The 26,280-nt window shown below is 44.5% G+C and overlaps 1 protein-coding gene across 2 annotated transcripts in view; it reads right to left on the reverse strand.

Annotated features, from left to right (window-relative positions):
* Positions 1-26,280, reverse strand: part of PALD1 (phosphatase domain containing paladin 1) — a 335,463-nt gene that overhangs the window by 241,001 nt on the left and 68,182 nt on the right. The window contains exon 1 of one of the 2 annotated variants that reach the window (XM_069753306.1): positions 15,239-15,570. The exons of the other annotated variant lie outside the window; for it this stretch is intronic. The gene's annotated coding sequence lies outside the window, so the exon portion shown is untranslated. Of the gene's footprint in view, positions 1-15,238; positions 15,571-26,280 lie in introns of those variants that run through there. 2 annotated transcript variants of the gene reach the window in all.

Genomic DNA, 26,280 nt, shown 5'->3' on the forward strand with positions numbered 1-26,280 from the left:
CCATGCGCCCAAACAGTGGTTTACTGCCACATATGGGGTATCAGCGTACTCAGGACAAATTGGACAACAACTTTTGGGGTCCATTTTCTCCTGTTACCCTTGGTAAAATAAAACAAATTGGAGCTGAAGTAAATTTTTTGTGTAAAAAAGTTAAATGTTCATTTTTATTTAAACATTCCAAAAATTCCTATTAAACACCTGAAGGTTTAATAAAGTTCTTGAATGTGGTTTTGAGCACCTTGAGGGGTGCAGTTTTTAGAATGGTGTCACACTTGGGCATTTTCTATCATATAGACCCCTCAAAATGACTTCAAATGAGACGTGGTCCTTAAAAAAAAAAATGGTGTTGTAAAAATGAGAAATTGCTGGTCAACTTTTAACCCTTATAACTCCCTAACAAAAAAAAAAATTGGTTCCAAAATTATGCTGATGTAAAGGAGACATGTGGGAAATGTTACTTATTAAGTATTTTGTGTGACATATCTCTGTGATTTAATTGCATAAAAATTCAAAGTTGGAAAATTGCGAAATTTTCAACATTTTCGCCAAATTTCTGTTTTTTTCACAAAAAAACGCAAAGAAATTTTACCACTATCATGAAGTACAATATGTCACGAGAAAACAATGTCAGAATCACCAGGATCCGTTGAAGCGTTTCGGAGTTATAACATCATAAAGGTACAGTGGTCAGAATTGTAAAAATTGGCCTGGTCATTGACGTGCAAACCACCCTTGGGGGTAAAGGGGTTAACCAGTTGTGTGGCTTCCTAAGCGACAAAAAAAACCAAAAACCTACATTTCCCAAAATGTTGCAAAATTTGCATAAAAAAATTCTTGCATATATAAAATCACTAAAGGGGAAAAAAATCCGGTAAAATTGTGACAAGTTTTGCAACTTTTTATATGGCTACAATTAAGCAATTACCTGTAAATAACTGTGAACACCAAACACGAACATGAAAAAAAACAAAACAGGAGAACATAAGTTAAAAGGAAGAATTAGGAGTGAATAAAAAAAAATAAAAAAAAAATATAAAAAAAAAAAAAAAAGAGAGATAGGTACAATTCAAATGCAATAATGTATTGGGCCCTATAGGTATTGTATTACAACTAACTGTAAATTAGATATCATACAGCATTATAATGTGCCCACATGCATGACAGCATTTTTATCAAATAAGATGCACCAGGAACGTGGCCCAACATTTTGCAAAAATGTGCAATTTTTAATCTTGTGTATGTATAAATACACCCTGTACTGTGCTATGTATTATATGCCCTGAAGAAGAGAGTAAGAAAGCTCTTGAAACGCGTAGGCTTCAATAAAAAACCTAAAATCTACCTCGTGAGCGCGGTCTTCAGTTCGCCCAAGACTACTAATCTTGTGTAGTGACAGATAGGAAAGATTGGTATAAGACTGTGCTTTACATGTCTGATAGCCATGAGCGAGCGTCACTATACCTAGCTTGTATCAGAGATAGTGCAACTATTTTTCCAGAGCGCTATAAGAAACTATAGTCGAGCTCTGATTGGTTTCTGTGGGCAACAAATACATTTTTAAAGTGAACCTGTCAGCAGGATTGTGCTCAGTAACCCACAGTGTCAGGTCGGCGCCGTAATACTGAATACAGTGATACCTGGGAGATGAAATCCATCTTGTGGTTGTTGTTTAATCTTTATTTTCAGTTTTGAGTTAATGAGGTTCTTGTGATCCGGGGCGGCCTGTGGGGCGTCTACATGTGGTGCACTGATTACGTATTCATACTGATGGCTTATGACAGGTCACTGATCTCACACTGACCGGCCTCTATTTTCCATTCAATTTAATATGTTTTGAAAAAATAAAGTTTCACGCTCAACAGGTGGCACTTGCGTTGTAGCATGATCGCATCTATATTATCCATTTCATTATTTTAGTTGGGGATATAAATTTTTTAGAAAAAAAAAATCTCTCAAAATGGCGCCGGTCGTGCCTGCGCAGTAGCATCCATCGGTAATCCAAGAGATGCTACTGCACAGGAGCCATCAACGCCATTTTGCTAGAGGTTAAAAAAAAAAAAAAAAATTGTCTCCACCAAGATGGCGCCGGCGCACTAGCATCTGTCTGATCACCTACTCTTTCAGCTAGTTTTTCCATCTACTTCCAGCTTAAAAGAATTGGGTCGTCTTGAGCCAAGTGAATGCCATGAAGTGGTAGCTTGAGAGAAAGTATCATGAACAATGTGCGGAAGAGAGCTCCAAGACAATCAGTAAGTGCTGTAGGGATTTCACTCACTCAGGTGCGACGGCTGATACTCAGAAGGCACGTTCCTTTAAAAGTTCACAGGGTTTATTGCTTCATAAACCACATAGCAGAAAATAACAAAACAAATAGCCTTTGGCTAAGGAAAGAAAAGCAAGTGTCCAGTCCTTTAGGCTCAGTCCTGGAGCCTTAACACACTCAGGAGGGTCTCACCTGCACACATATCTGCTGTGTAAAGCATTAGCCTGTCTTATATAGAGCTAACCACACCCAGTATCCCAACACATGATTAGACATGTGGTCTGACATCACCACAGGTTCTGAAACACATATATACATGGCTATGTGAAATAAAGGAAACACTCCGGGCTACATCACAGCGAGACGCCACCTATGTGACACATACCTCCCGTCAACTACACACCCTTTAGCCATGCTACATACCTCCCCCCTCTGCCTAAAGCCGTGAGACTTAACACTTTCTCCCACTAAACAAGGGATTCTTGGTAGGGCATCCGCATTACCGTGCAGCTTTTCGGCCCTATGTCCCACATGGAAACTGAAGTCCTGCAGGGCTAAAAACCAACGGGTGACCCTAGCATTTCTACCTTTTGTTTCCCTCATCCACTTAAGTGGGGCATGGTCGGATATTAGTCTGAATTTACGTCCCAGCAGATAGTACCACTTTATGGCCAAACACTCTTTTTCTACGACTGAGTAGTTCTTCCCAGATGAAGACAGCTTTCTACTCAGACAGAGAATAGGATGTTCGTCCCCATGTATCTCTTGGGAAAGGACTGCTCCTACCCCAACATCTGAGGCATCTGTCTGAAGAATAAATTCTTTCTTGAAATCTGGGGCCATCAGAACGGGTTGCTTACATAGAGCCCCTTTCAATTCTTGGAATGCGGATTCTGTCTCTTCGGACCATTTAACCATCACTGATTTTGTCCCCTTTAGCAGATCGGTCAGAGGCGCAGCCACTGTGGCGAAGTTCGGGATGAACCTCCTGTAATATCCCACGATTCCCAGAAAGGCTTTAACTTGCTTTTTGGAGAGTGGTTTTGGCCATGTTTGGATTGCCTCCACTTTCCTGATTTGAGGCTTTATTTCTCCACAACCCACTACATAGCTTCTTCCTTACCCAAGGCACATTTCTACGGGTTTATTGTAAACCCCGCCTCTCAAAGCATCAAACACCGCTTGGACTTTTCCCAGATGACTCTCCCATTCTGGGCTAAAGATGACGATATCATCCAGATGCGCAGCAGCGTATGGCTTATGGGGTCTATCCATAGCCCTCTGGAAGGTCACCGGAGCTCCCTGTAGGCCAAACGGCATCCGGACATACTGGAAGCACCCATCTGGTGTAGAAAACGCCGTCTTCTCCTTGGCTTCCTGTGCCATGGGGATCTGCCAATACCCCTTCGTCAAATCCAAGGTGGTTATATATCTGGCGTGCCCAAGCCTTTCGATGAGCTCATCAACGTGGGGCATGGGCTAAGCGTCGAACTTGGAGACCTCAATCATTGCAAAACCTCCACTCTCCATCAGGTTTTGGGACCAGGACAATTGGACTCGACCAACCGCTCTTGGATTCTTCAATGACTCCAAGCTTCAACATACGCTCCACCTCCTTGGAGATTACTTCTCGACGAGCTTCAGGAACACGATAGGGCTTTACGCTCACTCGCACATGTGGCTCTGTTAGGACCTCATGCTCTATGACCTTCGTGTATCCTGGCAACTCTGAAAACAGGTCCCTGTTTTTCTGGAGTAATTCCCGGCAATGCTGTTTCTGGGTCTTCGATAGCGTCTCTGCTATAGTAACCGCTCCAACCTCACCTTCTGGGTTGCTTAACAAAGATGGAGTTACTGCCAAATCTCTATCTTGCCATGGCTTGATGAGGTTGACATGGTAAACTTGGAATGGTTTCCGTCTTCCTGGTTGGTGAATTTTATAATTTACCTCACCAAGTTTCTCGACGACCTCATATGGCCCTTGCCATTTGGTCAAGAACTTGATTTCCACCGTCAGAACTAACACAAGAACTCGGTCTCCCGGATTGAACTGCCTAACTCTTGCAGACCGGTTGTAGACCCTGGACTGAGCTTCTTGTGCCTGGAGGAGGTGTTCTTTCACGACAGGCATCACCTTTGCAATCCTCTGCTGCATCAGGGCCACATGCTCAATGACGCTTCTGTGGGGCGTGACTTCGGCCTCCCAGGTTTCCTTGGCTATATCCAGGAGTCCTCACGGATGTCGGCCATATAGAAGCTCAAACGGTGAGAACCCTGTGGAGGCCTGTGGAACTTCAGGAATGGAAAACATCAGATATGGTAAGAGACAATCCCAGTCTCTATCGTCTTTCTCTATAGCTTTTCTCAGCATACTCTTCAGTGTCTTGTTAAATCTCTCAACAAGGCCATCTGACTGGGGATGGTACACCGAGGTCCTCAACTGGGAGATTTTCAGAACTTTGCATAACTCTCTCATCACCTTGCTCATGAAAGGTGTCCCCTGGTCAGTCAGGATCTCCTTTGGCAGACCTGTGCGGGAAAACACATGGACCAACTCGCGGGCTATATTCTTCGAGGACGAATTTCTCAAGGGAATTGCCTCAGGATAGCGTGTGGCATAGTCCAGAATGACTAATATATACTGATGGCCCCGGCTGATTTAACTAAGGGACCGACCAAGTCCATGGCAATTCTCTCTAACGGCACCTCAATAATGGGCAATGGCACAAGAGGGTTCCAGAAATGAGGAGTGGGGGCAGTTAGCTGACATGTAGGGCAGGACCTGCAATAGTTCACTATTTCCCGGTGACACCCAGGCCAATAGAACCTCCGCACAACCCATTCCTGAGTTTTTTCCACCCCTAGGTGTCCACTCAAGATGTGTGAATGGGCCATGTCCAACACATTCCGTCTATATGGACCCGGCACTACCAACTGCTCTACCAACTCCTCCCTTATTTTCGTGACCCAGTACAACAACTCCCCACTCATCAGAAAATGGGGAAATCTTGTGTCTGCCCCGGCTCCTGTACCCCTTTACTGGGTGTTAATAACTGTGACATTATTAATGGCTTCCCTCAGAGTGGGATCCCTATGTTGGGCAGTCCCAAAATTTTCACCAGTTACCTCTAACTCCAGAATGTCAGATGTAGGGGACACTTCCTCCTCATCCCCAACCAGAACACAAAAAGGAAACCTGTCTGTCTCTGGGTGTGGCGACACCCTTCCATTCCAGGGTTCATTGGTTCCCTACTCTTGCTAGGGAGCTCAGAACCTTTTCCCCACAAATCCCAAAACAAACAGAAATCCCGGCCAATAAGTATAGGGTGCAACAAGTCCTGAAGGACGCCGACTATATGGGACTCAGTGCCACATGCCGTTTCAGTATCCACCCTGGCCATAGGATAGTCCTTTGCATCACCTTGTATGCATCGCACTCCGACTTTCTTTCCCGGGAACAGGTGAAGAGGAAAAGTGGCGCTCACCAGGGTCACTAAGCTCCCCGAGTCTAACAGCGCCGGTACTGCTCGACCGTTCACCTTTACGGGACACGCTTGAGGTCCCTCGTTGGGCGGTGAGTTCACACTGCAGGCTGGATACGAATAGTATGAACTACGGCGTCCCATGCTGCAGTCCATCTGCTCAGTGGTCTGGGAACAACGAGCAGCTATATGTCCTGGCTTGTGGCATTTCCAGCAAAATATCACCCGTAGGGACCTTGGGCACCACCTCCCCCACCCTTGGTGACCTTGGACACCCCACCCCTTTTTGGGACTCAATTCCCTTCTGGGACCCCCAGTACGGCATGGGTTGCCTCCCGGAGGAGCCTTCCAACCCTTGGTATCTCTCAACCAGTCCGATCAGCTCATCGGCATTCTGGAAATCACCCTGGGCAACTCAAGACTGTTTAGGCCTCGGGAGGGAATGGACAAATTGATCCATCATCACCCGTTCTACCATCTGTGCAGTGTAGATAACTCTGGCTGCAGCCATTTCTGGACCAGGTGCAACAGATCAAACATTTGGGAGCGAGGTGGTTTGTCCCGGTGATAGGCCCAGCAGTGAATTCGCTGTGCCCTGACAGTCAACGTCACCCCCAAAGTCATAGTACGCCTTCTGGGGTTCTCTCGTCAGGTATGGCGCCAGTACCTCTGCCCACTGCTCTGGCGAACGTTTTTCCCTCTCAGTGACCCTCTCAAACACCGACAGGAAGGCCTCAACATCATCCCCGGGGGTCATTTTCTGCAATGCCCATCTTACCGTCTTCCGGACGTGGGTGTCATCAGCCAGACCTGGGGTTGGGGCGCTCGTCTTCCCCTGGATGGCGGTTGCCAGAAGCTGCATCTGCTGCTGGCTCTGTTGTATCAGCTGCCATTGCTCCTGCTGGCTCTGTTGTATCAGCTGCTGGCTCTGTTGTATCTGCTGCATCAACAGCTTGTTGGTCTCTTGCTGCATCTGGACCACATGTTTCAGCAGGTCCTCCATTTTCCCCGGCAATGCTTGCTGGCTTGCAACAGACTTGACCCAGGACATTCAATAATAGTTTTACGTCTCCGCTGGGAACGCTGCCCGCATTCTCCACCAATTGTAGGGATTTCACTCACTCAGGTGCGACGGCTGATACTCAGAAGGCACGTTCCTTTAAAAGTTCACAGGGTTTATTGCCTCATAAACCACATGGCAGAAAATAACAGAAAACAAATAGCCTTTGGCTCAGGGAAGAAAACAAGTGTCCAGTCCTTCAGGCTCAGTCCTGGAGCCTCAACATACTCAGGAGGGTTTCACCTCCACACATCTGCTGAGTAAAGCATTAGCCTGTCTTATATAGAGCTAACCACACCCAGTATCCCATCACATGATTAGACATGTGGTCTGACATCACCACAGGTCCTGAAACACATATATACATGGTTATGTGAAATAAAGAAAACACTCCGGGCTACATAACAGCAACACGCCACCTATGTGACACATACCTCCTGTCGACTACACACCCTTTAGCCATGCTACAGTGCACATTCAGACATGCGCTTTTCACGTACGTGTTCAGACAGAACGCTCAACCTTTATAGTCTAGATTGCAGGAGAAATGTCTGCTTTTGATCCGAGCCACAAATCAAACCCCACATTCAAGTCTATACATTCGTGAAAAAGCGGCCAATACACTGATGGCATGCTAGTGCTGTCTGTTTTTGACTGACTGTTACTAGAAGCTTGAGAAACCGCCATCAGCTTTTCTTTGCATAAACACCATCAGGTCTGGATATGTACTGACCAATGTGGCCCACTACGAATTAACCCTTTGGTTTACGGACTGGTTGGCAAAGCAATGCCAAGTATATACTCTCCATCTTAAGAAGCTAGAGGCATCCTCAGGGTGGAGCAATATGGTTCTTTATATTCTACCATTTCAAGCAACAGCCAAATCACATCTCGGAACCTATAAATGTGGATTTAATTTTAATATCTACTGACTCACTGATTCTTTTAGTCTAATCTGCTAAAATATCAAGGACATCAGCAAGGATCAAAAGATTTAAAAGGGGAATTACAAGTAAAGCCCCTAGAAGTTATATGGACACACCTGTGCCTCAGTATTACACATGACTATTGTAGTTTCTGCAGAACATATTACCGGAAACTGAAAAAGCTTACTGCATATAAAACTGATGTACTTGGGAGTATATGGCTCATACAGCATTCATGTATAAAGATCATCATTCATCCATAAGATAATCAAAAGCCCCCTTACACTAATGATTGCCGTACCTGCTGATGTCAACAGATTCGGCCGACAAGCTAATGTGTATGGGGCCTCAGACAACTGATTGTTGAGGAAGATGTCGATGGGGCATGTCTGATTTCAGGCTGCTATTCGCTTTGTTCTCCAATAGATAAGCCTCCGGCAGACATTTCTGGCAGTGGCGCTCTTAGAGAACGCAAGAGTACTTGTCCGAGCCAGTGCTCCTATGTATGGGAGAGACGGCCTAATGTGTATGACGAGTATAAAGGGGTAATCCTCCACATTTTATTGTCGGCCTATCTTTAGGCAGCCCCACTGATCAGCTGTTACTGGCGCCGACCAAAAGCACTCAGATGCTGCCGAAACACAGCAGCTCCCTCATTTCTGTAGTGGTCATAGCTGTATACTGCAGATCCGCCCCCGATTCATTTTAGGGGGTAGAGCTGCAATATCTGGCAGTGGCCACTAGAGTTTTGACGGAGCTGCTGTCACCCGGCAGAATTTGAGAACTTCCATGAGGGCTCCTTCTCACTTGAGAGAAATACATCCGAGTCTCGCAGGTTAAAACCCAGCTATGGCGCCGGCACTCCAGAGCGGAGCGTGCGGCTGCACAGCAATACATGGAGCTGCATACTCCACTCCCAATTTCCGGCGCCAGAGCAGGGTTTTAACCTGCGAGACTCAGACGTATTTCTCGCAAGTGAGAAGGAGCCCTGATACTGCAAATAACAATTGGCGGGGATGGCAGTGTCACACCCCCATCGATCAGATATTGATGGCCTATCATAAGAAGTAGTGGCCAAACCTTTTAAACACCTCGGTCATACTGTCATGCAGTCTAATCCCTTAGGGTATGTGTCCACGTTCAGGATTGCATCAGGATTTGGTCAGGATTTTATGTCAGTATTTGTAAGCCAAAACCAGGAGTGGGTGATAAATGCAGAAGTGGTGCATATGTTTCTATTATACTTTTCCTCTAATTGTTTCACTCCTGGTTTTGGCTTACAAATACTGACATAAAATCCTGACCAAATCCTGATGCAATCCTGAACGTGGACACATACCCTTAGATTGCTATCTGTGACGTGGATTTTTTTCATTCACATATTTCCCTAGAAAATTAGTGACTGATAACTAGATGGGCCAGCAGGGCGAGTATATAAGGCCCGCGACACCGAGTGGGTCCCCCAAGCATGTTTGGTCTGCAGTGCCAATGTGTTGCGATCCCAATGTGAAAGCAATAATGGTGGAGGGAATGTTAGCTCACGCTCAACCTCTCCCTAAATTCACCCTGTGCATCTGACATCTCAGCGTAGTGGGAGCTATGACGTCATTACAATCTCTACAGAGATGTTCAGAGAATCTGAAAATACCATGAAGAGACCGAAGCAGAGGGGGAACGGGCAGAGGTGAGTCATACTGTGTTGGGAGCACTTTTGTTTTTGCATCATACTTAATTATCTATATTATTCAAGGTTTTTTTTATCCATTGTTTTAATATATTTAAATTAGGCCATTTGCTTTTTACTGCTCTTACATAGCATTAAATATTTTAATGTAATGTTAAGATCTATTGATTAAACTGTTCTTTGTTCGTGGGACAACCCATTTAAGTTTGTTTCCATATGAAAAGGTTCATCGTTATATTTGACGATAAGGAAAAACTTCCTCAATTGTAGACAATTTTTTAATAAATATCAAGATTGGCCCGCAACTTTGTTTTTAATTTGGTCTTCTGTGTATTTCAGTTTGACATCACTGTTCTAAAGTGTTCAGAATCTTCACAACATATGAACAGGGTTTTGAATTCATGTACATTGTGGTATATTTGGTTATGACCTGATGGTTAAATGTATAAGTATTGTTTTCAGCATATAGATGAGGAGGACATTGTATTTTCACCATCATACATTTCTTGCATTCTAATAAATTACAGTCTCTAGTTTCCAACTTCCCTGCAGCAAACAATTAATGCTCTGCAAAACAGAAAGCTGCTTGCTTCACCCACTAATTTCCTGAAAATGCACCTTTTCGAAGCAGCTTATCTAACTGTACAGCAACTTCCTGGACTTGCTGGTAATGAAAAAAAAACAAAACAAACTCTATGGCCCAGCCGAATTACACACTAGGGATAAGTTCACACTAGGTGTTTTTTCTGCATTTTTTTTTTTTGCAGCAAAGGCGCTGCAGAAAAAAAGGCAGGTTTCCTTGGTTTTTCTTGCATTTTTGCTGCGGTTTTGGCATGCTAGATTTGTCTCTTGTGCATGCTGATAAAGTTTGGCATTGAAAAAGAAATCCTATTCTATAGAATCAGCTTTTTGCACAAAAAAATGAAACAAAACCTGATACCTGCGTTTTGGGGGCGTTATTTTTCACCACCCATTCCTTTGAATGGCTGAAAAACACTGAAAGAACGCTGGAAGAAATGACTTGCGCCATTGTGCAAAAAACCAAGCAAAGCACAAAGTCCTGATAACAGAAAAAAAACAAACAAGCTGTGCGCAGGGGCGGATTATAATAGGGTCAATCTGGGCGGTAGCCCAGGGCCCAGTGGTGTGGGGGGGGGGCCTAGGCTACTGCTCAGATTGCCCGCCACCATCATGGCATTACTGCCCTGACTGGCGTATGGGCCCAGTTGGCAGAGGGTGCCCGCATCGGGCCCCGTCTCATCTGCTCACCGGGCCCCTACCGGTGATGCAGCAGTTTCACCTATTGACGTGCGGGCGTGTGCCCGCACATCAATAGTTAACAGCCGCCAGCCAATTATGCAGGCATGTACTACGGAGGACAGAGAATGAACTTCAATCCAATATTGCAGCCAGCATGCAGCCAGCGGGTAAGGAAAGGGTGAATCAAAAACCCCAAAACCCCGCCTCCATGGCTGAAGATTGTTCCCTCCAAATTCAGGTGACAGTGTCCCTTTAAATTACATGCTGAGTGGCCAGGCCCGGGCGTAGTGATCTATGTGTACGGTGGCCCCAGCTGTGCGGAGTAGTCGTGTACCATATGAAGCTGTAGGGGACTATTTACATCTATGGCCACTGATAGATACTATGTGGGCTGTGCTATATATTACTTGGGCTGTGTTATATATTACGTGGCCAGTGGTATATACTACGTGGCCAGTGGTATATACTACGTGGCTGCTATATACTGCGTGGGCTGAGTTATATACTGCAAGGGCTGTGTTATTTACTGTGTGGCCTGTATTAAAAGGAACCTGTCACCCCGTTTTTTCAGATTGAGATAAAAATACTGTTAAATAGGGCCTGCGCTGTGCGTTACAATAGTGTATGTAGTGTACCCTGATTCCCCACCTATGCTGCGAAATACATTACCAAAGTCGCCGTTTTCGCCTGTCAATCAGGCTGGTCAGGTAAGGTGGGCCTGATTGACAGGCGAAAACGGCGACTTTGGTAATGTATTTACATCTGCGCATGCGCGGCCTCAGGATGGCCGCCCCCACCGATGACAAGGGTAATAGCGCAGATCGCGCGCTTTTGCTTCACCTGCGCGCAGTGGATTCGGAACTTGGACATGCGCACACCACTACGCCACCAACGGAAAGCTGGGGAAGAAACAGCGATGTCACCACGCCCACCTGACCTGACCAGCCTGATTGACAGGCGAAAACGGCGACTTTGGTAATGTATTTCGCAGCATAGGTGGGGAATCAGGGTACACTACATACACTATTGTAACGCACAGCGCAGGCCCTATTTAACAGTATTTTTATCTCAATCTGAAAAAACGGGGTGACAGGTTCCCTTTAAGGCATCGGGTATTCTACAATATGTATGCATGTATATAGCAGCCACATAGTATATAGCACAGGCCACGTAGTACTCCTATATACTACGTGGCCTGTGCTATATACTATGTGGCTGAGATTATATATATATATATATATATATATATATATATATATATATATATATATATATATATATATATATATACATACATACATACACATACATACATATTCTAGAATGCCCGATGCATTAGAATCGGGCCACCATCTAGTATATATATAAATATCTACAGAATAAACATTTTCATAGTAAAAGCAAAAAACAGGGTTTTGGTTGATGAGCAAGTCCTTGGCCCAAGTCTCTGTTCCCCCACAGTCTCCAGGATAAAAGGATGAGTGGTGAATAAAGACTAGGGGTGTAGAGTTTCAGCACAAGGAAGGGTGACAGGAGGAAACACACAACCACAATAGCTAATGCAGGGGGGTGGAAGGGTTATAAAAGGGTTTGTAATAAGTAGTGGGCAGTATTCAGTGTGGGAAAACTTTCAGGCTGACTTAAGTATTCTGAACCGTCCGTTACTGATCTTGATGTGTAACCAGCTATAAGGCAACTTTGTAAAACTGACTTCATATCATTTAGCCCAATTCCCTCTAGAAGCAAACATTGCGCTATAAAGTTCCTAAGGAAAAAAAAAAAAATTGGAATCAAGATGTTAAAAAAGATTTCCTCCTGGAAGGGGAGAAGCAAATTAAACATTCTGCTTTTCCAAGTCATGACCCAAGTTCAAGAGAATAAATAATGACTGACATTTCTTCTTTGCTGTTCTAAAGAAGCTCTGAAGCAGATGGAAACTTTAATAGGCCTGTGATGGATGGATGGCCTCCTATAATGATAGATAGATAGATAGATAGATAGATAGATAGATAGATAGATAGATAGATAGATAGATAGATAGATAGATAGATAGATAGATAGATAGATAGATAGATAGATAGATAGATAGATATTTTTTTTTTTTATTCCTGGTGTATATTGAGGGCAGTTAATAATCACATTGCAAAAAAAGATTTTTTAGACTTTGAACTAAAAAAAAAACTTTTGAAAAGAATCTAACCTGCAAGAAGCTAAAGTAAAAAACAAGGCTTAAATAGACGGTGCGTGGAAATCTGTACATGAGACAGCTCAGAGCTCTGATGCCATTCCTTTCCCCAAGTACAGATGGCCTGGATAACAATAAACACATGTGCTCGGGTCGGTATAAATGCTGGGACTGCAGGTCACATTGCACACAGGGTATCACATTGGGCGGACATTGCCCACACTTTATGGGCTGCAGCTGTGATACATCTGTCGGAGAATTAATATATTAATATAAACTGACAATAAGGGTCACACATCGCGCGGGTGGCTTTTTTTTTTTTAACCCCTTACCGGCATCGGACGTACTATACCGTCCGATGCCGGCTCCCCTGCTTTGATGCAGGGCTCCGCGGTGAGCCCGCACCAAAGCCGGGACATGTCAGCTGTTTTGAACAGCTGACATGTGCCCATAATAGGCGCAGGCAGAATCGCGATCTGCCCGCACCTATTAACTAGTTAAATGCCGCTGTCAAACGCAGACAGCGGCATTTAACTACCGCTTCCGGCCGGGCGGCCGGAAATGACGTCATCGCCGACCCCCGTCACATGATCGGGGGTCGGCGATGCTTGTGAATGGTAACCATAGAGGTCCTTGAGACCTCTATGGTTACTGATTGCCCGTCGCTGTGAGCGCCACCCTGTGGTCGGCGCTCACAGCACATGTGCAATTCTGCTACATAGCAGCGATCAGCAGATCGCTGCTATGTAGCAGAGCCGATCGGGTTGTGCCTGCTTCTAGCCTCTCATGGAGGCTATTGAAGCATGGCAAAAGTTAAAAAAAAAAAGTTTTAAAAAAATGTGAAAAAAATAAAAAAAACATAAAAGTTTAAATCACCCCCCTTTCGCCCCAATCAAAATAAATCAATAAAAAAAAAAAAAATCTACGCATATTTGGTATCGCCGCGCTCAGAATCGCCCGATCTATCAATTAAAAAAAAGTATTAACCTGATCGCTAAACAGCGTAGCGGGAAAAAAACTCGAAATGCCAGAATTCCGTTTTTTTGGTCGCCGCGACATTGCATTAAAATGCAATAACGGGCGATCAAAAGAACGTATCTGCACCGAAATGCTATCATTAAAAACGTCATCTCGGCACGCAAAAAATAAGCCCTCAACCGACCCCAGATGATGAAAAATGGAGACGCTACGAGTATCGGAAAATGGCGCAATTTTTTTTTTTTTTTTAGCAAAGTTTGGAATTTTTTTTCACCACTTAGATAAAAAATAACCTAGTCATGTTTGGTGTCTATGAACTCGTACTGACCTGGAGAATCATAATGGCAGGTCAGTTTTAGCATTTAGTGAACCTAGCAAAAAAGCCAAACAAAAAACCAATGTGGGATTGCACTTTTTTTTGCAATTTCACCGCACTTGGAATTTTTTTCCCGTTTTCTAGTACACGACATGCTAAAACCAATGATGTCGTTCAAAAGTACAACTCGTCCCGCAAAAAATAAGCCCTCACATGGCCAAATTGACGGAAAAATAAAAAAGTTATGGCTCTGGGAAGGAGGGGAGCGAAAAACGAACACGGAAAAACGAAAAATCCCCCGGTCATGAAGGGGTTAAACAATCTTACTTAATGGTCATTTAGGCCATGTGCACACGGTGCGGTTTTTACTGCAGATCCACAGCGTTTTTTACGCTGTCGATCCGCAGCAGTTTTCCTTGTGGTGTACAGTACCATGTTACCCTATGGAAAATAAAAACCGCTGTGCACATGCTGCGGAAAAAAAACGCATGGAAACGCAGCGGTTTATTTTCCGCAGCATGTCAATTCTTTGTGCGGATTCCGCAGCGGCTTTACACCTGCTCCATATTAGAAAACCGCAGGTGTAAAACCGCAGTAGAATCCGCACAAATACCACGGTAAATCCGCAGTAAATCCGCAATAAATCCGTAGGAAAAACGCAGTGTTTTTGCCCTGCAAATTTATCAAAATCAGTGCGGAAAAATCCGCACAGCAGTCCGCAACGTGTGCACATACCCTTAGGGCGATAGTATTGATGTTCTGGGTGCAGTTGATACATTTGGTAAGTATTTGGTCTTGGACACAATCAATAACAAGCTAAAAACATCCTAAAAAAAAAAAAAAAATGCAACAAACTGACTCATTGGCCATACTTTTTATACATAAACCAATGCGCATAATCATCTGTCGGGAACATTTAATATCCAATGAATTTGAATGAATTTTTAATTTTTTTTGCCTGATAATACCAACCAGAGAGTCATTGCGGGTAAAGGATGGCACAAACTGCTTGTACCCGTGTATATTTGGTGCCCACGGGACTAGAAATAAGACAAATAAGTGAACAGATAGTTGTCAGCAATACCTGATATCCAGCTGCCCAGCTGTTCATTCAGTTTCCTCCCAGCTCTGCAAACAAGGCTTAAATGAAACCTTAAAAAACCAGGAAATGGAAATAAAATCTTCTTTTATCTTAAAGGATTTCAAAGCCCTTCATGCCTGATCCATGCAGTCACTCCTCACTAGCGCCCCAGTCCTAAGTATCACACAAGTTTCCTTCAAAGGAGTAAAACTGGGGGCTGGGCAGGGAGGTAGCAAAGCTTTCTGAGAAGTGTTCCCCCTGCTCAGGGCTGAGCACACTGCACTGGAGAGAGGCTCTGCTGAAGCAGTGTATTTCCCTTCATAATAGCCTTGACTGTCTGTGTGCTGGAGGATGTGGGGGAGGGCTTACAGAGAAGAAGGCCTGCTCCATCTGAGAGCACTCGCCAATCATGAAGCTTGGCACTGCTGCCAGTAGTGCTGCACAGACAGGCGGTGAATACACACGATGCTACCTACACAGCAGCAATCACAAATTGTTACTCTATAAGGCCGCGTTCACACGTTGAGTGTTTGGTGATTTTTTTACCTCAGTTTTTATGAGCCAAAGTCAGGAGTGGGTGATAAATACAGAAGTGGTGACGTGTTTCTATTATACTTTTCCCATGACTGTCCCACTCCTGGTTTAGGCTTACACATACTGAGGTAAAAAACTCACCGAATACTCAACGTGTCCTAACTGGAACAACATCCTGCATCTAATCTGCTGACATCATATAACTGAGGTGTGGATAAGGGCTCATTCAGACAACAGCTTTTCACGGATACAAATTGTACCTATGATAATCTATGACACTGTTCACACGTCCGTGCATTTTTACAGAAAGGGTGTACAGCACCAAAATACAGAAAAATGTCCAATTTTGACTTGAAAAAAAAAAATCGGACAGCACTCAGATACCATCTAGGTACCATCCCGTTTTCATGTTTGATAGGAGAAACTTGAGGAACCTTCAGTTTTTTCTTTTTTTTTTTTTTTGCATACATGATGAAACTCGGATGATACAAACACTTTTGGACCATACACTGATGAAAATCTATCAGTATTTTTGTACGAGAGAAATCACTGAAGTATGAGAGAGCCCTAGGAGTCTGTTCACTCCAAGGTCTTGGATACAATTTTTAAAAAGCTATACACTAAGGGTATGTGCACACGTCAGGATTTTTTCCTGACAAAATCCTGAGTATTCTGCCAGAAATCCGCGTGCTTTTTTCGTGCGAATTTCTCACGGAATTTGCGCGTTTTTTGCGCGGATTTTTTGCGTTTTTTTTCCTGAATGACCTTTTTGATAGGAAATCCGCAAAAAATCCGGAAAAAGATAGAGCATGTCCGGATTTTTTGCGGAATGTGTTTTTTTTTTGCGGAAAACAACGTTAACATCTGCACAAAAAATGCGGAATGCATTCTAAAAGATAGGATGCATAATGTTAGCGTTTTTTTACCGGATTTATAGCGTTTTTATGGCGAAATTCCGCAAAAAAAAACGCTAAAAATCCTGACGTGTGCACATACCCTGAGGGTACGTTCACACGATCCTGAATTCCCTGCGGATTTTTCAGGTCCTTTTTTGGAAAATCCGCAGTGCAAAATCAGTGCATTTTGCACTGCGGATTTTCATGCGTTTTCTTCTGCGGATTCCTCTGCGGGTTTTCACCTGCACTTTCCTATTGGTGCAGTCGGAAACCCGCTGTGGAATCCGCAGAAAGAATTGACATGGTACTTCTTTTTTTCCGCAGCGTTTCTGCGCGTTTTTTTCCGGGAAATTCAGGATCATGTGCACAGCGGGTTTCGTTTTCCATAGGGTTACATTGTACTGTACACCACATGGAAAACGGCTGCGGATCCGCAGCGACAAATCCGCTGCGGATCCGCAGCAAAAACCGCACCGTGTGAACGTAGCCTAACTGTTCTCTGTGAGCGCATCACATTCATTAACATCTCGAAAAATTTTACTTGCCAAAATAGTGCACAAGCTGCACTTTTCTCTAAACAGGGAATATTGCAAAGAAATATGTATGTATGATGTGCTATATGGTGTTGTTTGACAATGAGAGACAATAGCCGATGAATGCAACTGTATCAGCATTTGTCTGAAAGATACAATCACTGCGGGCTTGTTAGGGTTATGCCACAAATACACAGGTTTGTCAGAAGGTGCAGTTTAAACTATTAAAGGGAACCTGTCACCTGAATTTGAAGTTCATATTATGTCCTCCGTAGTACACGCTTGCGCAAGGCAATCTTGCCTAGCGCACGCGCAGTATGCTTTGCCCAACTGAGGGCAAAGCCAAAAAGCATTAGTGCGCATGCGCCGGCGCATGCGCACTATGTCCTGGAAGTATTTCGCTGTGTTCCAGGACATAGTGCGCCGGTGCATGTGCACTAATGCTTTTCAGCTTTGCCCGCAGTTGGGCAAAGCATACTGCGCGTGTGCAAGGCAAGATTGCCTTGCGCAGGCATGTACTACCGAGGACAGAGAATGAACTTCAATCCAATATTGCGGCCAGCATGCAGCCAGCGGGTAAGGAAAGGGTGAATGAAACACCCGAAAACTCTGCCCATATGACCGAAAACCGGTCCTGCCAAATTCAGGTGACAGGTTCCCTTTAATGACCAAAAATAGTGTTGTCTCTCATGAACACACACAATACAGTTTATTCTAAAGTTACTTGAAAGGATAATCACCCCGGGTGGGGGGCAGCTATACCGCCAGGGCGATCGATGCAGCTGCAATGGGCCCAGAGGTGAAGGGAGGCCCATGACAGTAATCAGACCTAACACTCGGGGCATAAGATTTCAGGAGATAATGTCCACATTACAAAAAATGGCGGGGGAACTGCAGGAAACCATCTTCAGCTTCCTGTCTGATGCTTTCTCCATGACTCAAGCGCACGACACCAGGGTCCCTTAGAAAGTAACTGGCCAGAACAGCAAGGAAATGATGCCACATGGAAGCGTATACAGAAGTGACTGATTTTATTTTTTAACAGGGCAGAGAGCACAATGGGGATAAAAAGGGGGATATGAGGCTACATAATTAATAGGAGGTGGGATTAAATGCTATCAGTGACTTATAATGAATTGGGGGTGGAGGAGGTTGTTATCAGGGACATATAGTGAATTGAGATGGGGAAGATGTCATCAGGAACTTATAATGAATTGGGGGATGGGGAGAATGCTGTACTGGGACTTATTATGAATTGTGGGAGAAGATGCCATCATTGGCTTAAAATGAATTTGATCTGTGGCGGATAATGTTATACAGGAATTTATAATGAATTAGGCAGTGGAACATAACATTATACAGGAACTTGTAATAAATTGGGCGGCAGAATATAACATTATACCGGGACCTATAATGAATTGGGCAGTGAGAGATAATGTTATACAGGAACTTATAATGAATTGAGGTGTGGGAGAGGACATTGTCAGGGACCTATAATGAATTAGGGAGGGAGAGAGAGTACACTCTACAGAAACTTATAAATGTGAGAAAGACACATGACATGGACTTAGGATGAATTGGGGGAGAGAGTCACAGTGACTGATAAATTTACATTTCAACTTATTATTCAAATTGGATTTAAGTGCCATAAAAATGTAATTTTTAGTTTTTTAAATAAAATCATGGTTGGTTTTCTGTCTCAGGACGCTTTCAATCAGTGAAATCAATCTCATTCAGCTGTGATAATTGGTTTTCCAGGTGAACCCAATTTAAGGAAAACTACTTAAGAAGGACGTTCCATGTTATTAAGCAGCCACAGGTTTCAACCAATATGGGAAACAAAAAGGCTCTCTCTGCTGCCGAAAAGCGTCAAATAGTGCAATGTTATGGACAAGGTATGAAAACATTAGACATTTCACAAAAACTTAAGCATGATCATCATACTGTGAAGAGATTTGTGGCTGATAGAGTTCATATGAGTTCATGCAGATAAAGGCATAATGAGGATGGTTTCTGCCAGACAAATTCATCGGATTAAGAAAGCATACAGTAAACCATTGCAGAACAGTTAGATTTATATGTTAGTGTCTAATACTGTTAGTAGTATGTGTGTGAAAAATTTGGGACCTGTTTGTATTTAAGAAAATAAGGTTTTCACGGAAAAAAGTGGCATGGGCTCTCGCGCAATTTTGTGCGCAAGAGAGGGAAGGCCAGTGACTGAAGACAGATATTAATAGCCTAGAGAGGGGCCATGATTATTGCCCCCCCTGGCTAAAAACATCTGCCATCTGTAAGATGCACCAATTCTGGCACTTAGTCTCTCTCTTCCCACTGCCCTGTAGCTGTGGCATATAGGGTAGTAAGGGGTTAATGTCACCTTTGTATTGTAAGGTGACATTAAGCCGGCTTAGTAATAGAGAGGTGTCAATAAGATGCCTATCCATTACTAATCCTAAAGGTACCGTCACACATAGCGACGCTGCAGCGATACCGACAACGATCCGGATCGCTGCAGCGTCGCTGTTTGGTCGCTGGAGAGCTGTCACACAGACAGCTCTCCAGCGACCAACGATCCCGAGGTTCCCGGTAACCAGGGTAAACATCGGGTAACTAAGCGCAGGGCCGCGCTTAGTAACCCGATGTTTACCCTGGTTACCATCCTAAAAAGTAAAAAAACAAACGCTACATACTTACCTTCTGCTGTCTGTCCTCGGCGCTCTGCTTCTCTGGTCTGGCTGTGAGCGCCGGGCAGCCAGAAAGCAGAGCGGTGACGTCACCGCTCTGCTTTCCGGCTGACCGACGCTCACAGCCAGAGCAGGAGGAGTGCAGAGCACAGCGCTGGAGGACAGACGGCTGTAGGTAAGTATGTAGTGTTTGTTTTTTTACTTTTAGGATGGTAACCAGGGTAAACATCGGGTTACTAAGCGCGGCCCTGTGCTTAGTTACCCGATGTTTACCCTGGTTACCAGCAAAGACATCGCTGAATCGGTGTCACACACGCCGATTCAGCGATGTCTACGGGGAGTCCAGCGACGAAATAAAGTTCTGGACTTTCTTCCCCGACCAGCGATCTCCCAGCAGGGGCCTGATCGCTGCTGCCTGTCACACTGGACGATATCGCTAGCGAGGACGCTGCAACGTCACGGATCGCTAGCGATATCGTCTAGTGTGACAGTACCTTAAAGTTTGTAAGCTATATAAATAGGATATGCCTCTAACAATATACATCTAGACAGCCAAGAGATCAAGAGATCTAAAGAACCAAAGACTCTTTACAAAAGCACAGCCAGGAAGCTCTTAAGTCACAGCCGCTCTTATCACAGCAATTTAGCAGAAGGGTGAGACTCTGTAATTTTCCACCATCTTGGGGATTTTGCTGGGACTGTTCTATGTGTTATTTGCCTATTTTGTAGTTCAATAAAGTATTGCCACACTGTTTTACCCTCAGTCTGTGTGGCCTGAGTAGTGCCTATGTAAAAGGAGAGTGAGCGTTCAGTGGGATGAGCTCTGGTCCGTATGGTTTCGGCTAGTTGACTAGAGCACTCGCTGAACTCCGTGTCTCCACAACTTCCTTCAAGAAGACCCCATGTGGTAAACCTGTTTTTAGTGGTCGTGCAGTTTAAAAGTAGGTAGTCTAACCCAGACATTTCCTTTTGGCCACATTCACAAATCAAAATTTTGTGAAAGTGTTTGGCTAAGTTCACACTAGTAAAATGCTCTAAAATGAGTATTTTGTTAAGCGGTTAAGTCTATAGCCACAAAAAAGCATGTTCTAGTCATGCACTCCGAAGTATCCATTTATTTTAATTAGGAAAACAGAGTCAAAATAATAAACTTTTGTGTCTCAACAACTTTCTGTCGGTGTCCTTTTTAGCAAGACATAATAGTGTAGTGGACTACCTTTTTGAGTAACACACAAAAAAAGATAATAATGAAAAAAGTTGAAATGGAGCTCAAATATTAATCCTTTGGGCTCAGTTTTTTTTAACAAAATGGATCCATCAGGGGGTATTTCTGAGCCATGTTTTCAGAAATAAATACACAATGTTGGATAAAGTGCTCAGAGGACACATAGTGTGAATGTGGTCTTAGCATGGCAAAACAAGAATGCGAAAAAATTGAGAAAACTATCATGGATATCTGTCTCAATCCTGGCTTTGGCTTACAAATACTGTTGTTAAATGCTGACCAAAAATACTGAATGGTGAAAGTGTACAGTTTCAAATTCCCACTGTAGAGAATGGTCAAGCCTGCTAAATTTCAACAGCCAATCCAGTATTGTGGCATCGTGAGGGTACATTTCCACGGTCAGTAAACGCTGCGGGTTGAACGCTGCATAAATCTGCAGCGATTAACCCACAGTGTCCAGATGTTACAGCATAGTGGATGGGATTTCAAGAAATCCCATCTCCACTATGCGTGCTGAGACACCTGCAGATCACCCGCGGAGACGGACATGAGGCACGTCATTTCAGACCGCAGCATATCTATTTACAGTTAGGTCCATATATATTTGGACAGAGACAACATTTTTCTAATTTTGGCTATAGACATTACCACAATGAATTTTAAACAAAACAATTCAGATGCAGTTGAAGTTCAGACTTTCAGTTTTCATTTGAGGGTATCCACATTAAAATTGGATGAAGGGTTTAGGATTTTCACCTCCTTAACATGTGCCACCCTGTTTTTAAAGGTACCAAAAGTAATTGGACAATTGACTCCAAGGCTATTTCATGGACAGGTGTGGGCAATCCCTTCGTTATGTCATTCTCAATTAAGCAGAGAAAAGGCCTGGAGTTGATTTGAGGTGTGGTGCTTGCATTTGGAAGGTTTTGCTGTGAAGTAAACATGCGGTCAAAGGAGCTCTCCATGCAGGTGAAACAAGCCATCCTTAAGCTGCGAAAACAGAAAAAACCCATCTGAGAAATTGCTACAATATTAGGAGTGGCAAAATCTATAGTTTGGTACATCCTGAGTAAGAAAGAAAGCACTGGTGAACTCATCAATGCAAAAAGACCTGGGCGCCCACGGAAGACAACAGTGGTGGATGATCGCAGAATAATCTCCATGGTGAAGAGAAACCCCTTCACAACAGCCAACCAAGTGAACAACACTCTCCAGGAGGTCGGCGTATCAATATCCTAATCTACCATAAAGAGAAGACTGCATGAAAGTAAATACAGAGGGTTCACTGCACGGTGCAAGCCACTAATAAGCATCAAGAATAAAAAGGCTAGACTGGACTTTGCTAAAAAAACATCTAAAAAAGCCAGCACAGTTCTGGAAGAACATTCTTTGGACAGATGAAACCAAGATCAACCTCTGCCAGAATAATGTAAAGAGAAAAGTGTGGGGAAGGCGTGGTACAGCTCATGATCCAAAGCATACAACATCATCTGTAAAACACGGCGGAGGCAGTGTGATGGCTTGGGCATGCATGGCTGCCAGTGGCACTGGGTCACTAGTGTTTATTGATGATGTGACACAGGACAGAAGCCGCCGAATGAATTCTGAGGTATTCAGAGCCATACTGTGTGCTCAGATGCAGCCAAATGTAGCCAAACTAATTGGTTGTCGTTTCATACTACAGATGGACAATGACCCAAAACATAAAGCCAAAGCAACCCAGGAGTTTATGAAAGCAATATACCGTATATACTCGAGTATAAGCCGAGATTTTCAGCCCAAATTTTTGGGCTGAAAGTGCCCCTCTCGGCTTATACTCGAGTCAATGTGGGTGGCAGGGTCGGCGGGTGAGGGGGTGAGGGCGCTGAGGTATACTTACCTAGTCCCAGCGATCCTCGCGCTGTCCCTGCCGTCCCACGGGCTTCTGTGCTGCAGCTTCTTCCCCTCTTCAGCGGTCACGTGGGACCGCTCATTAGAGATATGAATAAGCGGCTCCACCTCCCATAGGGGCGGAGCCACCTATTCATTCCTCTAATCAGCGGTGCCGGTGACCGCTGACAGGAAGAGCTGCGGCACCGAAGACCAGGCAGAGGGACAGCGCGAGGATCGCCAGGACTAGGTAAGTATAGCATATTCACCTGTCCTCGTTCCAGCCGCCGGGCGCCGCTCCATCTTCCCGGCCGGCGCCTCCATCTTCCCGGCGTCTGCGCTCTGACTGTTCAGGCAGAGGGCGCGATGACGCATACAGTGTGCGCGGCGCCCTCTGCCTGATCAGTCAGAGCAGAGACGCCGGGAAGATGGAGGCGCCGGAACGAGACGCCGGGAGCTGCAATCAAGGGAGGTGAGTATGTGTTTTTTTTTTTTATTGCAGCAGCGGCGGCAGAGATTTCTATGGGGCACAATGAACGGTGCAGAGCACCGTATATGGCACAGCAATGGGGCACAATGAACGGTGCAAAGCACCGTATATGGCACAGCAATGGGGCACAATGAACGGTGCAGAGCACCGTATATGGCACAGCAATGGGGCACAATGAACGGTGCAGAGCACCGTATATGGCACAGCAATGGGGCACAATGAACGGTGCAGAGCACCGTATATGGCACAGCAATGGGGCACAATGAACGGTGCAGAGCACCGTATATGGCACAGCAATGGGGCACAATGAACGGTGCAGAGCACCGTATATGGGCACAGATATGGGGCACAATGAACGGTGCAGAGCACCGTATATGGCACAGCAATGGGGCACAATGAACGGTGCAGAGCACCGTATATGGGCACAGCAATGGGGCACAATGAACGGTGCAGAGCACTGTATATGGCACAGCAATGGGGCACAATGAACGGTGCAGAGCACCGTATATGGCACAGCAATGGGGCACAATGAACGGTGCAGAGCACCGTATATGGCACAGCAATGGGGCACAATGAACGGTGCAGAGCACTGTATATGGCACAGCAATGGGGCACAATGAACGGTGCAGAGCACCGTATATGGCACAGCAATGGGGCACAATGAACGGTGCAGAGCACTGTATATGGCACAGCAATGGGGCACAATGAACGGTGCAGAGCACCGTATATGGCACAGCTATGGGGCACAATGAACGGTGCAGAGCACTATATGGGGCACAGCTATGGGGAAATAATGAACGGTGCAGAGCACTATATGGCACAGCTATGGGGAAATAATGATCTATTTTTATTTTTGAAATTCACCGGTAAATGCTGCATTTCCACCCTAGGCTTATACTCGAGTCAATAAGTTTTCCCAGTTTTTTGTGGCAAAATTAGGGGGGTCGGCTTATACTCGGGTCGGCTTATACTCGAGTATATACGGTAAATGGAATATTCTTGAATGGCCAAGTCAGTCACCTGATCTCAACCCAATTGAGCATGCATTTCACTTGTTAAAGACTAAACTTCAGACAGAAAGGCCTACAAACAAAGAGCAACTGAAAACCATCGCAGTGAAGGCCTGGCAGAGCATCAAAAAGGAGGAAACACAGCGTCTGGTGATGTCCATGAGTTCAAGACTTCAGGCAGTCATTGCCAACAAAGGGTTTTCAACCAAGTACTAAAAATGAACATTTTATTTAAAATGATTGAATCTGTCCTATTACTTTTGGTCCCTTTAAAAACAGGGTGGCACATGTTAAGGAGCTGAAACTCCTTAACTCCTAGCATTCCTGTGTACATGGTGGTCAAGAGACAATAAATTGGTGATAACTGCCTAATGTGTACGGAGATCTTTAGGCAGCAGTTTAGTTTAGCAACCTTGTTTCTGTCCAACAAACTGCAAGTAGTGTGATACACCAGCCTCATACAAAAGTTGGACTGCTTTATATGACTTAAAACCATTACCAACAGTTTTTAGAAAACACCAGTGATTGTCTTACCGCTGTCTCTAACATCATGTCCTCCCTCTATCTGAAACTGAACCTGTCAAAAACTGAACTCCTCGTGTTCTCTCCCTCTACTAACCTACCTTTGCCTGACATTGCCATCTCCGTGTGTGGTTCCACCATTACTCCAAAGCAACATGCCCGCTGACTTGGGGTCATCCTTGATTCCGAGCTTTCATTCACCCCCCACATCCGATCACTGGCTCGCTCTTCTTATCTGCATCTCAAAAACATTTCTAGAATTCGCCCTTTTCTTACTTTCGACTCTGCAAAAACTCTTACTGTCTCACTTATTCATTCTCGTCTGGACTATTGTAACTCTCTACTAATCGGCCTCCCTCTTACCAAGCTCTCTCCGCGCCAATCTGTCCTGAATGCTGCTGCCAGGGTCATATTCCTCACCAACCGTTACACCGATGCCTCTACCTTGTGCCAGTCATTACACTGGCTACCTGTCCACTCAAGAATCCAGTACAAAACTACTACCCTCATCCACAAAGCACTCCATGGCTCAGCACCACCCTACATCTCCTCTCTGGTCTCAGTCTACCACCCTACCTGTGCCCTCCGCTCCACTAATGACCTCAGGTTAGCATCCTCAATAATCAGAACCTCCCACTCCCGTCTCCAAGACTTTACACGTGCTGCGTCGATTCTTTGGAATGCACTACCTAGGTTAATACGATTAATCCCCAATCCCCACAGTTTTAAGCGTGCCCTAAAAACTCATTTGTTCAGACTGGCCTACCGCCTCAATGCATTAACCTAACTATCCCTGTGTGGCCTATTAAAAAAAAAAAAACATAATCAGGTTCCTCGCATCATGTTCTCATACACTTTATGCAGTTATTAGCCCTCTGTATCTGTACTGCTACATACTTAGGCAGTTAACTGGTTCATGCAGCTTTACATGAACACCCGAGCCTTACACTATGGCCGGTCCGAATAACTAAAGCAATTGTTACCATCCACCTCTCATGTCTCCCCTTTTCCTCATAGTTTGTAAGCTTGCGAGCAGGGTCCTCATTCCTCCTGGTATATGTTTTAAACTGTGATCTCTGTTATGCTGTAATGTCTATTGTCTGTACAAGTCCCCTCTATGAGTTGTAAAGCGCTGCGGAATATGTTGGCCCTATATAAATAAAAATTATTATTATTATTATTATAAAACAGTGAGCCTTATGTAGGTTATGTGGGCTGGCCACAGCTTTATTGAAACAAAAAATAATCCAAAATACCATCCATGCTCATTTCCTTTTTTTCC

Source organism: Ranitomeya imitator, chromosome 2, assembly GCF_032444005.1.
Source record: "Ranitomeya imitator isolate aRanImi1 chromosome 2, aRanImi1.pri, whole genome shotgun sequence".
In the NCBI taxonomy this organism is placed as follows: domain Eukaryota; kingdom Metazoa; phylum Chordata; class Amphibia; order Anura; family Dendrobatidae; genus Ranitomeya; species Ranitomeya imitator.